Below are 14,144 nucleotides of genomic sequence, written 5' to 3'. Positions count from 1 at the left end.
ATTTTATATTTTTGCATTTGCTACAGCGGTATAATAATTATAAAAATAAGCTAAAATATTATAAAACTTGTTTAAATTGTTTTTTTTTTTTATTAGAGTAGAAGTGATCATCTTAAATATAAAAGAGTCATATTTTCTAGTAAATATTTTCTACAGAAAAAAGAAATATATATATATATATAGATTACTTAAAAGAAATTTTTGTTTTTCTTTTACAACCCGACTGCAAGTAAATAAACTCGTGAATAGGAAGTAGGCAGGTTAGAGGAAAGACGAGATGGAGAGAGAAAGGGAAGTAGAGGAGGAGACAGGGGAAGAGAAGAGGAGGGTGGGGAGACCGAGCAAAGTAGAGGGGATGAGGGATAGAGCATATAGTCTATCGCTGATAGAGGCGTTTAAGAGAGGAGAGAAAAGGAAGGAGATAGATGCATTACAGGCAGATATCTTTAAGAAAAGTATAAAGGTAGTGAGATCGCCGGAAAAACAGCTAGAAAAGCAGTCGGAAAAACAGCTGGAAAGGCAAGAAGAAGGGGGGTTGAGTGAGATATTAAGGGAAGTAAGGGAGGGTTTTAAGGAAATTAAAGCGGAATTAAGAGAGGTAAAGGAGGGGAAAGCAGAGATGAGGGAATGGATGGAAGAAATGAGGAAAAGATTAGACAGCTTAGAGAAAAGAGTGGAAGAGATAGAGAAAGGTAGGGGGAGGGAGGAGAAAGAGGAAGGGGATGAGGAAAGGAAGGAAGAGGAAGGGGTAAAGCAGATGGAGAGAGGGAGAAAGGGAGAGATGAAGGAATTAGAAGAAAGGATGAAGAGAATAGAGTTAGAGGGGGAAAAGAGGAGAAGGGAAGAAAGGAAGAAAAATATAATAGTAAAAGGAGTGAAAGCAAAGGAGAAAGGAATAGAGGGGTTAAAAAAAGAGATAGAAGAGATAGTGGGGGCAACGGGGGCGACAGCGAGAGTGGAAGGGATAAGGAGTATAGGGAAAAAAGATAAGGAAGGAAGGAAAATGGTATGGGTAAGATTAACGAGTGTAGGGGAGAAAATTGAAGTGATGAAAGGAAAAGCAAAGCTGAGGGAAAGAAGGGAGTGGATAGTGGATGATCTGACAGAAAAGGAGAGAAGGATAGAGTGGTGGATAAGGAAGGAAGCGGAAAGAATAAGGTGGGAAGGTAGGAAAGTAAGAGTAGGTTATATGAAAGTATGGATTGAGGAGAAATTATGGATATGGGATGAGATTAAGGATGAGTTGAGGGAATGGCACGGAAAAGAAGTAAGAGAATGGAAGGGGGGGATGGAGAAGGGTAGAGGAGTGGAAAAAGAGAAAGAGGATTTTTAGTAGGGAGATGGACGGAGGGAGAGGGAGAGGGAGAAATAGAAGGAAATATAGAAAATGAGAAGCATAGGAAAAAGAGGAGGAATAAGAAAAAAGAGGATGGCAAAAAGTATAAAATAGGCTTTTGGAATGTGGCAGGCATGGAAAATAAAGAGAAGGATTTCAGGGAGAGACTAAAAGAATGGGATGTGATGTTCCTGAGTGAGACTTGGTTACAGAAGAAGGGATGGGAAAGAGTTCGAAAATGGCTGCCAAAAGGATACGTGTGGGAAGTGCAAGAGGCGGCAAGGAAGAGTAAGAAAGGGAGGCAATGGGAGGAATGATTGTGGGGATAAGGGAGGGGATAGGGAGAGAAAAGGATGATAAGGAAAGAAAAGAGGAGGGATTACAAGCAGTAAAAGTAAATTTAGGGGGAGAGTGGTGGAGACTAATAGGAGTATATGTAAATAGAGATTTGGAGGGAAAAATGGAAAGGCTGAGAGAGTGGATGGAGGACAGAGAGGAAGGGGTGAGGGTGTTAATAGGAGGGGATTTCAATGCTAGGACGGGGAGAGAGGGGAGAAGAATAGGTGAGGATGAAGAGGGAGGGGCAGAACAAGGAAAGAGGAGCTCGAAGGATGAAAAGATGAATAGAGAGGGAAAAAAGCTATGTGGTTATATAGGAGAATTGGGATGGTCAATATTGAATGGAAGCGTAAAGGGGGATGAGGAGGGGGAATGGACGTATACAGGAGGGAAGGGAGGGACCGTAATAGATTATGTGATCGGGAATGAGGAGACAAGAAGGAAAGTGGAAAAAATGAAGGTGGAGGATTGGGTAGACTCCGATCATCAGTCGATAACGGTATGGGTGGAGGGAGGAGGCCGGAGGGAAGAGAGGACCGGGAAAAGGAAAGGGAGAGGAAGAAGGGGGGTTTGGACGGAGAAGGGAAAAAAGAAATTTGAGGAATACCTTGGGAAGAGGGGTAGTGATGGTGAGGGGGTAGGGGAGGTTTGGAGGAAAATGAAAAAAAAAGTAGAAGTGGCATTAGAGAGAGTAGAGAAGGAAGAGAAGAAGGAACGGAGAGGATGGTGGGATGAGGAATGTAGGGATAGAAAAAGAGAGGTTATGGAGGAATTAAAATGGTGGAGGAAGAGAGGGGGAGAAGGGAAAAAATATAAAGAAATGAGAAAGAGGTACAGGGAACATTGTGAGGAGAAGAAGAAAAGGAGAGGGAAAGATGGGAGAGGGATATAGAAGGAATAAGATCCGAAAAGGATGTGTGGAAGGTAGTGAATAAAGGAAGGAGGAAGAGAAAGAGAGTCAGGGAAGGGATTGAAATGGGGGATTGGGAAAAACACTTTAGAGGGGTGCTGGGGGGAGTAGAGTGGAGGATAAGAGGGGAGGTAATGGGGAGAGGGGTAGAGGAGGAAGAAGAGATTAGTAGAGAGGAAATTGGTCGGGCGATAAGGAGATTGAGGGACGGAAAAGCGGCAGGAGGGGATGGGATTACGAATGAAGTATGGAAATATGGGGGAAAAGAAATAAGGGAATGGCTGTGGGAGATATGTAATAGAGTGTGGAAGGGAGAGGGATGGCCGGAAGATTGGAGAGAAGGGATAGTGGTACCGATAGTGAAAAAAGGGGAGGGGGAAAAGGTAGAAGACTATAGGGGGGTTACGCTTACGCAAACGGCGTATAAAGTGTACGCGGCGGTTTTGGCGGAGAGATTGAGGGAAGAAGTAGAAAATAAAGGGATATTACCACCGAGTTAAACGGGGTTTAGGAGAGGGGTAGGAACGATAGATCACATATACGTATTAAATTATTTAATAAATAAGAAAATAGCGGAAGCAAAAGGCAAAATAGTAGTTATGTTCGTGGATATGAAAGCAGCGTTTGACTCGGTGGATAGGGAGATACTGGTACAGACAATGAGGAGGAAAGGAGTGAGAGAGAGTCTGGTGGTGAGGTGTGAGGAAATTTTGGAGGAAACAATAAGTATAGTAAGGGTGGGGGAAAGAGAGGGGGGAAACTTTTGGGCAAATAGAGGAGTGAGACAGGGATGTCCGTTGAGCCCATGCATGTTCACACTACTACTAGCGGATTTGGATGAGGAATTGGAGAAGGGGGGATGGGGGGGGGAGTAAAGGTGAAAGGAAGAAAAATTTATTTCCTGGCGTACGCGGATGATGTGGCGATGGTGGCAGAGGATGAAGCAGGGATGAAAGGGTTAATAAAAACATTAGAAGAATATGTAGAACAGAAAAGATTAGAAGTAAATGTGGAGAAGACAAAAGTGTTGAGGTGTAGAAGAGGGGGTGGGAGACAGAAAAAGATAATATGGAAATGGAAAGGAAATGAAATAGAGGAAGTGAAAAGGTATAAATATTTGGACTACATGATGATGGCAAATGGGGGACAGAAAGAACATATAGAGGAGAGAGTCAAAAAAGGAGCGGTGGTGATGAGAGAAGTATGGGGAATAGGGAAAAGGAAATTTGGAAAGAACTGGGCTAGAAGGATGTGGTTATTTGATAGGCTGGTATGGACGGTGGTTAGCTATGGGGCAGAAATTTGGGGGTGGAAAGAAAGGGAAAAGGTAGAGAGGATACAGGACAGGTACTTGAAATGGGTAATAGGGGTGGGAAGGTACACACCGGGGTACATGGTAAGGGAGGAGATGCAGAGGGAAAAATTAAGGGGAAGGGCAGGAATGAGGGCATGGAGTTATGAAAAGAAACTGGGCGAAGGAGAAGGGGGGGAGTTGGCAAGGTTGTGTTGGGAGGAGATAAGAGGTAGAGCGAAGGAGGGAAAGGTGATGGGAAAATGGGAGGAAGAAAGAAGAAGTTTCTATGAAGAAAAGAGCTGGAACATCAAGGAGATAGAAAAGTTGTGAGAAGAGGGAGGGTTAAGGGGTGAAGAGGTGGTGGCAAGAGAGAGGAGGCGGCAGGAAGAGGAAAGGTGGGAAAAAATTAGGAGCTCGAAGTTCAACAGATGGTACAGCAGAGTGAAGGGAAAGGGAGTGCCGGAGTACTTGAAGAGGGATTGGAAAGAGGAAAGTTGGAAAAGGATTGCGAGGTTTAGGTTAGGAGATGGTATGAGAGGAGGTAGATACTGGGAAGAGAAAGAGAAAAGAAAGTGTAGGATATGTGGATGGGGAGAGGAAACGTGGGAGCATATATGGGAGGAATGCACGGATTGGGGGACGGAGAAGGGATGGCAGGAGATGGTAGGAGAGGTTTTAGGTGAGAGGGGGGAGGGAGAAGTTTGGATGAGAAAATTGGAGGAGATGCGGGAGGGAGGAGGGTGGCTGGGTATGAATGAGAGTGTAGAAGGAAGAGAAGAAAGGGTGGAAGAAAGTGGCGGAAACGGAGGTCCAAAGAATGAGTGTGGAGGTGTGGATGGATGAGTGATTTTTCTCTCTCTCTCTCTCGTGCGTTGTAAAAGAAGCAATGAATAAAAAGGTTGAAACTATGTAAGCGGAGCGGAAGTCCGCAATGTACTCCGCAAGGAATAAAGTACCTACTACTATTAGTAAAGCAACTTCGCGATCTATCTATGTATGTGTAAAATGTAAGAAAAAAAATACAAAATTAAAATATGATTTAACCGTTTATTAAACGTATTAATAGAGATATGTGTTAAAACTATGAACAAATTAGTAAAAAAAAAATTAATATTAAAATTATAAATTTTATAATAGAATTCCAATAAAATAAAAATTAAAATATAAACATATAATAAAATTTAAGAAAAGTAAAAAGTAATGCAAATATTAATGAGACCTTTGACATTGTGAGATTTAGCAATTTTTTGAAATTTATTTGATTGCAATAAAATAAAATTATAATTTTAAATAGACGTAATTAAAGAAAAAAGAAAGATCTACCAAAAAAATGTTGCGATCGTCCGGTAGATCGCGATCGACTGGTTGGGTACCCCTTGAATAGGTGAACTGTGAATCACGTGATATATCTTTACTGCCATAGCGTATTGCATATAAAAAAATATCAAGAGAATCTGAAAAGGAATCAAAGACTTTCTTAACAATGTTTACAACGCATTATTTATTTCATGATTTGCAAAAGAACAATTATTAGAAATCTTTTCAAATAAAGAGGACTTCTTATGAAAACTAGATAGTTTTCGATCATTTTGTCAAAAATTGTATTATATAAACTTTCAAATTGTTGATTTTATACAGTTTTTTATTCATTTTATGATTTTCAATTTGTTTCTGCATTTCAAAATTTTTTCCATTTTACAAGTAAATTTCTATTTACTACGAACTAAAGTATTTTTCAGTTTTCTTAGAAGTTTGTTAATTAATTTTACTAATACATTCTGACCACAACATACAATATTTTAAACTTAAGTATTTTTATTTTGTATTACTCTTGTAGCTTCAATTTTTCCATATTGATACAAAATGCCTTGCACTTGTAAAAATAATCCTAATTTATTTTATTACATGTGTGGAAAATATATGTTTCAGTCTCAAAAGTATGCATTACCGATCATGTGCAAATGATATATCAGTTATATTTTAAATGCAAGGTAGAAAACCTCAATCTCTTCCGTCGCTTGTCCTAAAGGTCATACTCCACAACTGATAGTACCAAAATTATCTTTAGAGTATATAACTTCAATTTTTACACTTAAAAGTAATGAACAGAATAATGAATGTTTTAGTTGTTGAAACTTCCAACTTACAAACCATATATCATAAATAAAAAAAAACTTATCAATCTTTGTCGAGATCTCAAATTTATCAAATATAAAGTAAATTACTAGGTTCCAGGCTTCAACAAGGGAAGTTACTTCAGAAGAGTACAGTTACGTACGCTAGGAAACGCGCAAACAATTTAAAACCATTTTTTTAAAGATTGACAATTGCTATACTGTAACGTATACTGTAACTGTCAACAGTTTGATGGAGGAAATATAAGGACAGAAGCATAAACGTCATGTTTGGTGATTATTTAAAGATGTATCAAAAACTAGTTTGAAAGTCTTCTTCTTAATGGAAACACCTACTCATCTGTTTCGATTGGACACGCTGTTAATACAAAACTTATGACAATATGAAGTTTCTTTTAACATACATTAATTACGAACAACATCAGTGGCGTATTTGTGCAAATCTCAAGGTTATAGCTATAACCATTGGATTACAGCTATTTAAAGTACTGATATTTTTTCTACGAAAGGGATAATCATGACAGACAAACATTACGAAGTAAAAAATTAGCCTATGAGGAAAAAATTAAAATCAGAGGTAAAAAAACGTTTTAAGTAAATCATTAGTTCAATCAGAAAATATTATATTACCACCATTACATACAAAGTTGGGCTTAATGAAAAACTTTCGTCAAGGCAATGTGTAAAGAAGTTTCAGATTTCCTTTAGTTGAAAGAAAACTCCCATCAATCAGTGATGCCAAAATAAAAGAGTGTAACGGCTCGGGCAAAGACCACCACAGTATACGCGTCGGACGCAATAAGTGAATACACGCGGCGCCACTAGGCGGCCCTGTCGTGTGAATAAGGCCTCACGCAGCAAATAATACAGGCGCCGCCGCTAGGCGGCCGCGTCGCGGCGGCCCTTCTCAGGAGTCCTTCCTTCCTTTAGGAGGCCAATGGATTTCCGCTATCAGCGATAGCTATAATACCATATCCTACAACACAGTCACCCAGAACTCTGGCCCAGATTCTGATATGTACTTCCACGTTTCTATTGTTATAATTTTTAACTTCAGTTATCTGAGAATATTACACCCTTATCGTTAAAGTCAGGAATTTTTTCTCCTCCCTTTTTTTTAATACTTATTAAGTATTAAATTACTTCTTCTTCTTTCTCCCCTCTTCTATTCTCTTTATATATATTTTTCTTTCTTCTTTCCTTCTCACTTCTTGCTTATGGAGCCACCTGGGATACTTCGATACTTCCCACAGGATCTGAGAATCAAAAAACCTCCAAGGAGCACTTGGCAATAATTAGTATAAGATATCCTATTTAATTTAATCATGCAAAAGCTTTTTATTTTATACCGAATTACGCTAATACCTTATCATTTATAAACAATTCATTAATTTTAGTAATAAAGTTTTTAAATGCATTAACAATTTTGCTTTTTTTATCTTTTAAGATGCCAAACACATATTTCACTGATATACTATAGGTTCCTGTAAGCCTCTTTTCCTTAAATTATTCATGAGTATTTTTCTACTATTTTTTAACAATGGGCATGTCCAGAAAATGTGGTTAACATTTCTCAAAAAAGGAGACCCTCCTGAGTCCCAAAAAATTTCTAAAAAAAAATTTATAGCCAATCGGGGTCCTCATTCCGTTAATCCTATCAAAAAGAATTTTAGAATTAATATTATCGTATGCAGATTTTATATAAAGAAAGAGCCCGCCAGTTACATTACCCGTCATAAAAACTTTGTAAATTTCTAGATTGATTAGAGCAAGACAATTATCGCAGGATTTACTTTTGTGAAAACCAAATTGACGCTTGGAGATTAAGGCATTTAGTTCGATAAATCTTTTAATTCTGGTTTAAATTAATTTTTCAAATAATTTTAAAGTACAAGGTTCTAAGGAAATTGGCCTAAAGCCTTTTTTCCAACTTTTGAGGATCAAAATTATTAAATATTCTTTCCAGCAATCTGGACAAGAGCTATTCAAGATTATTTTATTGAAACTATTTAATAAAGTTTCAATAGCTTCCCTAGGTAAATGTCAGAATTCGATAATTTAATAAGTCTACCCCAGGGCTTCCATTTAATTTGCCATCCTTAATATGATTGATCAACTCTCTTTAAAATTGAATGGTTGGCTAAACAAGCTCGGCAAGCCCCTACCACCGCTCGAGTCTTTTAAAACATTCATTTCTTTAGAAACCACAGGAGAGACCAATTCATTAATAAAATTTTCAATAAGTGATTCTCTATTTGTCTCCATTTGGCACTGACTGTCTAAACATTTTGCAATTTTTAAATCTCTTAATTTTTTTCCAAAATTTTTTTGAACCAGAGATCTTAAATATTTCTTCTACTAAATTATGGAAATTTTCTCTTTTCCTCTTAGCCAAAATTTTTCTGGTTACAATTGATGCCTCTCTGTATTTTAATAAATTTTATCGGGTTGTTTAAAAGACGGGTTGTTTAAAAAGATTTTAAAACATTTAGTTCTTTCATTCACGGCCTGTTGGCAAATATCATTCTACCATGGTTTGTTAATAACCTTATTACGATTTACATGATGGGCTCTATTGCTATTTTTTTTATTTAAAGTTTCAACACTATTGGTGGATGGGTTGTGCATTAAAGTTTTGCCATTCTCATTGTGTATGATGCCTCCCGCTCGGATAATACAGTTGATAGTAATAAGATGCCATTCGTTATACAACTGAGCTCCGTTCAGGCTTCTCCATGTTGACTCTTTATTCTCAAACTTGCTCACCTAAAGCTGACCAAAAGTTTCTAGAACAAAGTTTTTCAGGTTCATTTTCCTCCTACATACTTCTGCTTTCGACTGAGTTTGGCTGTCATTATATAAAATGTAATTATTGCCAATAATAATGTTAATCTTAATAGGAAAGTGATCACTTTCGATGGGTTCTTCCCACACTCCTCACATTAATGTAATATTGTCGATATTTGTAAGCGTGTTTGTCAGCGTCCGGAGCGCTGATGTGTTGGTTTAAGTAACTTATGTTACCAAGCGAGTCGGTAATAGATGCCCTAATAGCCACACTGGCCAAACCGTCATTCACCACCCAGAGATCGGAGCCGCTAATTGCCTCGCAGGGTGATCCGCTCGCCGGATCGCTCCGCGAGGAACTCCACATCCGATAGCATTAAAATCACCACAAATAAGGAGGTTAAATTTTTTATGATATTTTAGTTTATAAAACAAATCTTGCCATGCTTGTTTATTTATACAAATGCTTGGCGGTTTGTATAGTGAGATGACATACATCTTCCCATCTGGAATAGATTTATTTTTCACAGAAATATAGGTTGCCTTGATTCCCAAGTGTCTAGTAAGATCAGTTATATTATGTGTGATAGGATCCAGCAGGTTTCTGCAAATTATTGCTATCTCACCGCCCACAAAATTGTCTGGTCGATCTTCTCTAAAAACTGTACATTGGTCAAACTCAAAGAAATCCTTCCTGTGAAGCCAAGTCTCCTGCAGGCATACTAAGTTCAGTTGTAGGGATAGGTTAGAGAGTTCAATATATTTATTCTTAACGCCTCTACAGTTCCATTGAATGCATTTAATAGACGCCATTTTTGTTTTGATTTTTAAGTTTCTTATGGATCTGCTAGACTTCCATACAGAATGAAACATTTTTATTGTGTTAGCTATTAGATTGAGTCGTAGAGTCTCTAATAATCCTTATAGTTATGATATTAGAATATCACATCCTATTGGTCCTCTATAACTTTCAGTTCAATTGATTTTGAACAATCTATCAATCTCTTTCAGGTCCTTTTCCTGTGCGGACTCTTTTCTTCTGACAATATTCATTAAATCTAGAATTATCCTATTTTGTTTCTTAAATCTTGCAGATTTCCTTTAATTTCCGCCAATCCTTACTTTTACTGCTTTTGGTGTCTGGGTTTACTAAGTCACACTGACTATTTCTTGTTTTAACTGAAGCATGGTTCTGTTCTTCATCAGAAGTTAATCTCACACTACTATTGTCTAGTTCTACCGAGTAAGTTTTATTTTTATATCTTGCTAGTCTCGATGATAATCCCGGCGTAAGGATTTTATCCATGTCCGAATGATCATCATCCGTTCCTACCGATTTAGAGTCACTAATTTTTCCTGAATTATGATTGTTATTGGCAAATTTAGCATATCTTTCGCTTGAGAGATTACCTTTGTCTCCTACCTGTAATTTAATTTTTCGTTTCTTGGCTAAATCTTTTCTCATTGTGCTTAATTTATTTTTTAGCATATTTAATTTCTCATTTTGGCTTCTAAAGCTACCTACTTTCTCCCTGTTTCTAATATCGTTTGTAAAGTCGGCTAAATTAATCTTAGCGTTCCCAACTTCGTAAGCGAAGCTTTTGCAGGCTCTTTCCACGTCCGAAAACTCCATTATTTGTCTATTTTTGATAATACATTAAGCTTGGATTAATGTTGCAATAAGCCATAACTGCATTATTATTTTAAATTTTTTGAACATGGGACAAATTGTGTCTGCGGATCGATGGTTGCCGTTGCAATTTATACATTTTAATACTGTCAATGTATCCGAGTTAAAATTGCCAATATTTTTATTTAACATTCTTATATCCGATCTAGTATCCCCTCTACAATTGAAACGAGAGTATTCTCATCTTAAACATTTAGAACATTTTTTTACCCTATTAATTAAAGGAGTGATTTTAAATCTAACCCAATATAGTGTCGCGAATTCTGATAGTAAATTCGAATGAAACTCGATTTTAATTGAGGAAAAGTTTTCGAGAGATTCACTGTTCTTATTCCAATACTTTAGACTCTCGATATTACCAATTTCTATTTTGGAATTATAAAACTTAATATTATTTTTTATCTCTTCGATACTAATATCCTTGTTAATATTTCGGATGACACCTATTCTTCTGACTCTGTAGGATAGAATATATGCAATCCAATTATTATTTCTAAAGACCTGATTTGAGATACAACCATTAGCATCTGCTTGCTTATCAAAACTAATCTCTATAATTTTAAGGCCAAATTTTTCTAATTCTGTTAATATTTTGTACTTTGGCCTCAAAGAGTTTTTTGCCAATACTAACAAGATATATATTTCCTAAATTGTTATCCTCATTGAATGACTCAATATAAACAATATAGAGGAAATGATTAAAGTCCCTATAAAAATTTTTAGCTTGTTGTTCAAATAAAGCTTTCTTCCTGTCAAAAAAGAAATTGTTATTCACATCGACATTGCTGGAACTAGCCTATCCCATAATCTCAATTGCTATTTGCGAGTGATTTCCCGTGCTTTAATTTACGTCTACGTTACTGGTGTTTGAGCAATTATTGTCAATTCTCTTCAGGGGATTTTGTATTACCAAGGTATTTTTAAGTTGATCGTTAGGTCGAATTTCTGTACTAATCTCAGTCATTTCTGCTGTGACTTGTATGAGAATATTCTCTCCGTTAACCAATAGCTCATTTATTGATGCCCAGTTCTTATCAGCTTTGATAGTTTCGTTATCGAGCGATATCACATCTTGCCAATTAATCATTAAGGTTGTACTCGAATCAGAGATAGGATAACGACTATCTTTATTTGTATCGTTCCAAATTGCAGAATCTTTGATAATGTCTGATCTGACAATCGAGCTAGGATCCGCATTGACTTCAGTCAACCTGATCTTAATCGGACTTACAACTTTGCTTTTCTTAATTAGTTTTCTATACTCGTCGTTCTTAGAAGAAGAAAAATCTCTCAACCTGCTTTTCTTATTACCATTGCCTTTTCCCATTTTGCTCCGATAGCAAAAGCACGACCTCTATAAGATAATTGCACCAAATTCAAATTAATAATAAAATTCAACTAGCATTTATTTAATTATAGCAAAATGCAATCTGTCAAAATTATTTTTCTCCTTATATTACACGGATGAAGGCATCCTTAAAAAGACAAAGATTATATTAACCCCCCTCGTTTACCTTATCATATTGACTTACCAAATACATACTCCAACTTCCAACCTAAACCAACTTAAATATATAAAGTATGTACAAAGAGTAAACAGGAAAACTAAATTTTAAATACCTATATATATATTGTATATACAACGTATAACCCTCTATTTATTTATTTATATATTTATTTTATTTTATTTTTATTGTAAATTATTATATATTTATATTTTTTTTCCTTTTAATATTCTTTTATATATTTTTTTTATAACTATTAATGAAATAATTAGTATACGAAGTAATAAGTATCAAAAAAGAAAGACAAGCAGGTTTCTCCTGCCAATAAAAAGGTGCTAATAATTTTATACAGTCTAAACAACTTAAGATACAATCCGTAACATTATTCCTAAGGCATTAACGCGAAGTAATTTTCCGACACTGGGTTGAATAATATTCGCCCAATATCTCGCGGTTATTATTCTCCATTATTTACATGTTTTGTGACTACAATGCCCAACATCGTATTTGAACCTGATCGCGTTAATATTTGTCTCAAGGAATTTGGCCTTCATGCCTCAATCCCGAAAAATCTGCTAATTGATTTTTGATAATTAACGATTACTATATACATCACGACTTTTACGTAGAATTCCCTTGATTGGATTGGATCGTGTCATCATCTAAGGAAGTTGTCACAATGCCTGTCAAATCGAGAGCTAGATGTTTAATTTAACACTGAGAGAATATAACGATGAAACGTAATATATCTTTACTAACTCTAGAATAAAGGCACAAAGAAATAAACAATGAAAGTTGAATCCAATAATAAAGACAGCACACACGAATATCATACATAGAACTATTTATCTAACAAAGGAATTCAGCCTTCAAGTTCGACCAATAATAAACAGGTACAAAAGTCTGAAACGTTTTCCAAAATCTTACAATCTAAAATCACAAGCTAGATTCCACTCTTAAGGTTTTTGTGGCCATTGATATCGTTAACCGAGAGGGTTTCCGGATGGATGCCACGTGCGTGTTGGGCACTTTGCTGACGTTTTGCAAACATTACAGCTTGCATCATCAGGACTGAGAGCTCCGATACTGAGCTCCCTTCGATTGTGGTGGTTCTTATATATCCCCATTGCGCCCGGTGGGGGTCGGGGTGGGGGGGTTGATTTGGTCAGCCAATCGGAGCGTTTTGATTGACCGGCCGGTCAATTAAAAAACCCGGGAGAATGGTATGCCAAATAAGATTTACTTGAAGGCCTTTGTCGCGGTTGAGGTTGTCAGGATGTTTCAAGATTTCCAGACCTTCTCGATATTTTCTGGCGAAGCCTTACGACGAGGCCAACATGGTAGACTTATCATACTGCACGGCATGTCTTCATCCAATGTTCCGCCAAGGTTGATTGCGAAAAGTGGCTGTATTTGGTACACCTCTGGTGTTCCTTGATCCGTGTACTGATCTTTTTCCCAGTTTCTCCTATGTACACTTTTCCGCAGACGCAAGGTGCCTTGTATACACCTGGTGTTTCCAGGCTTGGTCTTTGATCCTTGGGGTTAGAAAGTAATTGAGCAATTTTCTTCTGGGGTTTAAAGATTACTGTAATGTTATGCTTACTCAAAATTCTGCCTATGCGCTCTGTTGTATCTTGAAGATACGGAAGAACAGCCGTTATTTTCTTTTCTCTTTCTTTATCCAGAGTTTCGGTCGTTGGGACTGCAAATCTTGTTCTTCAATCTCTTGGTTATCTGATTAAGGTTCTTGCTGTTGTACCCATTTCTAGTCAAGGTTTGATTAGGATGTTGTAACTCTTCATCCAGGAACGTTGGTTCAGAAACTGTGTGGGCTCTGTATACCAATGAGCTGATAACTGAATTCCTTTGTGATGGATGGTGATGGGAGGTTGCGTGAAGATATCGGTCAGTGTGGGTTGATTTTCGGTAAACCCGATGGTCTAAGGTATCATTCCGTTTCTTTGAACTAACACGTCTAGGAAGGGAATTTGGTTTTCCTGTTCTACCTCCATTGTGAACTTAATGTTTTTTAATCGACCGGCCGGTCAATCAAAACGCTCCGATTGGCTAACCAAATCAATCCCCCACCCCAACTCCCACCGGGCGCGACGGGGATATATGAAGACCATCACAACCAAAGGGAGC

General features: G+C 37.1%; 1 protein-coding gene and 1 long non-coding RNA gene across 3 annotated transcripts in view; both read right to left on the bottom strand.

Moving 5' to 3' along the window:
* The window catches only part of LOC105195901 (protein PTHB1), a 103,401-nt gene that overhangs the window by 82,109 nt on the left and 7,148 nt on the right, over positions 1 to 14,144 (bottom strand). The window lies entirely within an intron of this gene.
* On the bottom strand, positions 4,863 to 14,078 carry LOC120357809. Its single transcript, XR_005574861.1, has 2 exons — positions 13,603 to 14,078; positions 4,863 to 13,534 (listed from the first exon to the last, which is right to left on the bottom strand). It is a non-coding gene; the product is annotated as an uncharacterized LOC120357809 (long non-coding RNA).

This window comes from Solenopsis invicta, chromosome 1, assembly GCF_016802725.1.
Source record: "Solenopsis invicta isolate M01_SB chromosome 1, UNIL_Sinv_3.0, whole genome shotgun sequence".
NCBI lineage: Eukaryota > Metazoa > Arthropoda > Insecta > Hymenoptera > Formicidae > Solenopsis > Solenopsis invicta.
The sequence above is the reverse complement of the archived record's forward strand: the minus strand, read 5'-3'. Positions and strand labels throughout refer to the sequence as shown.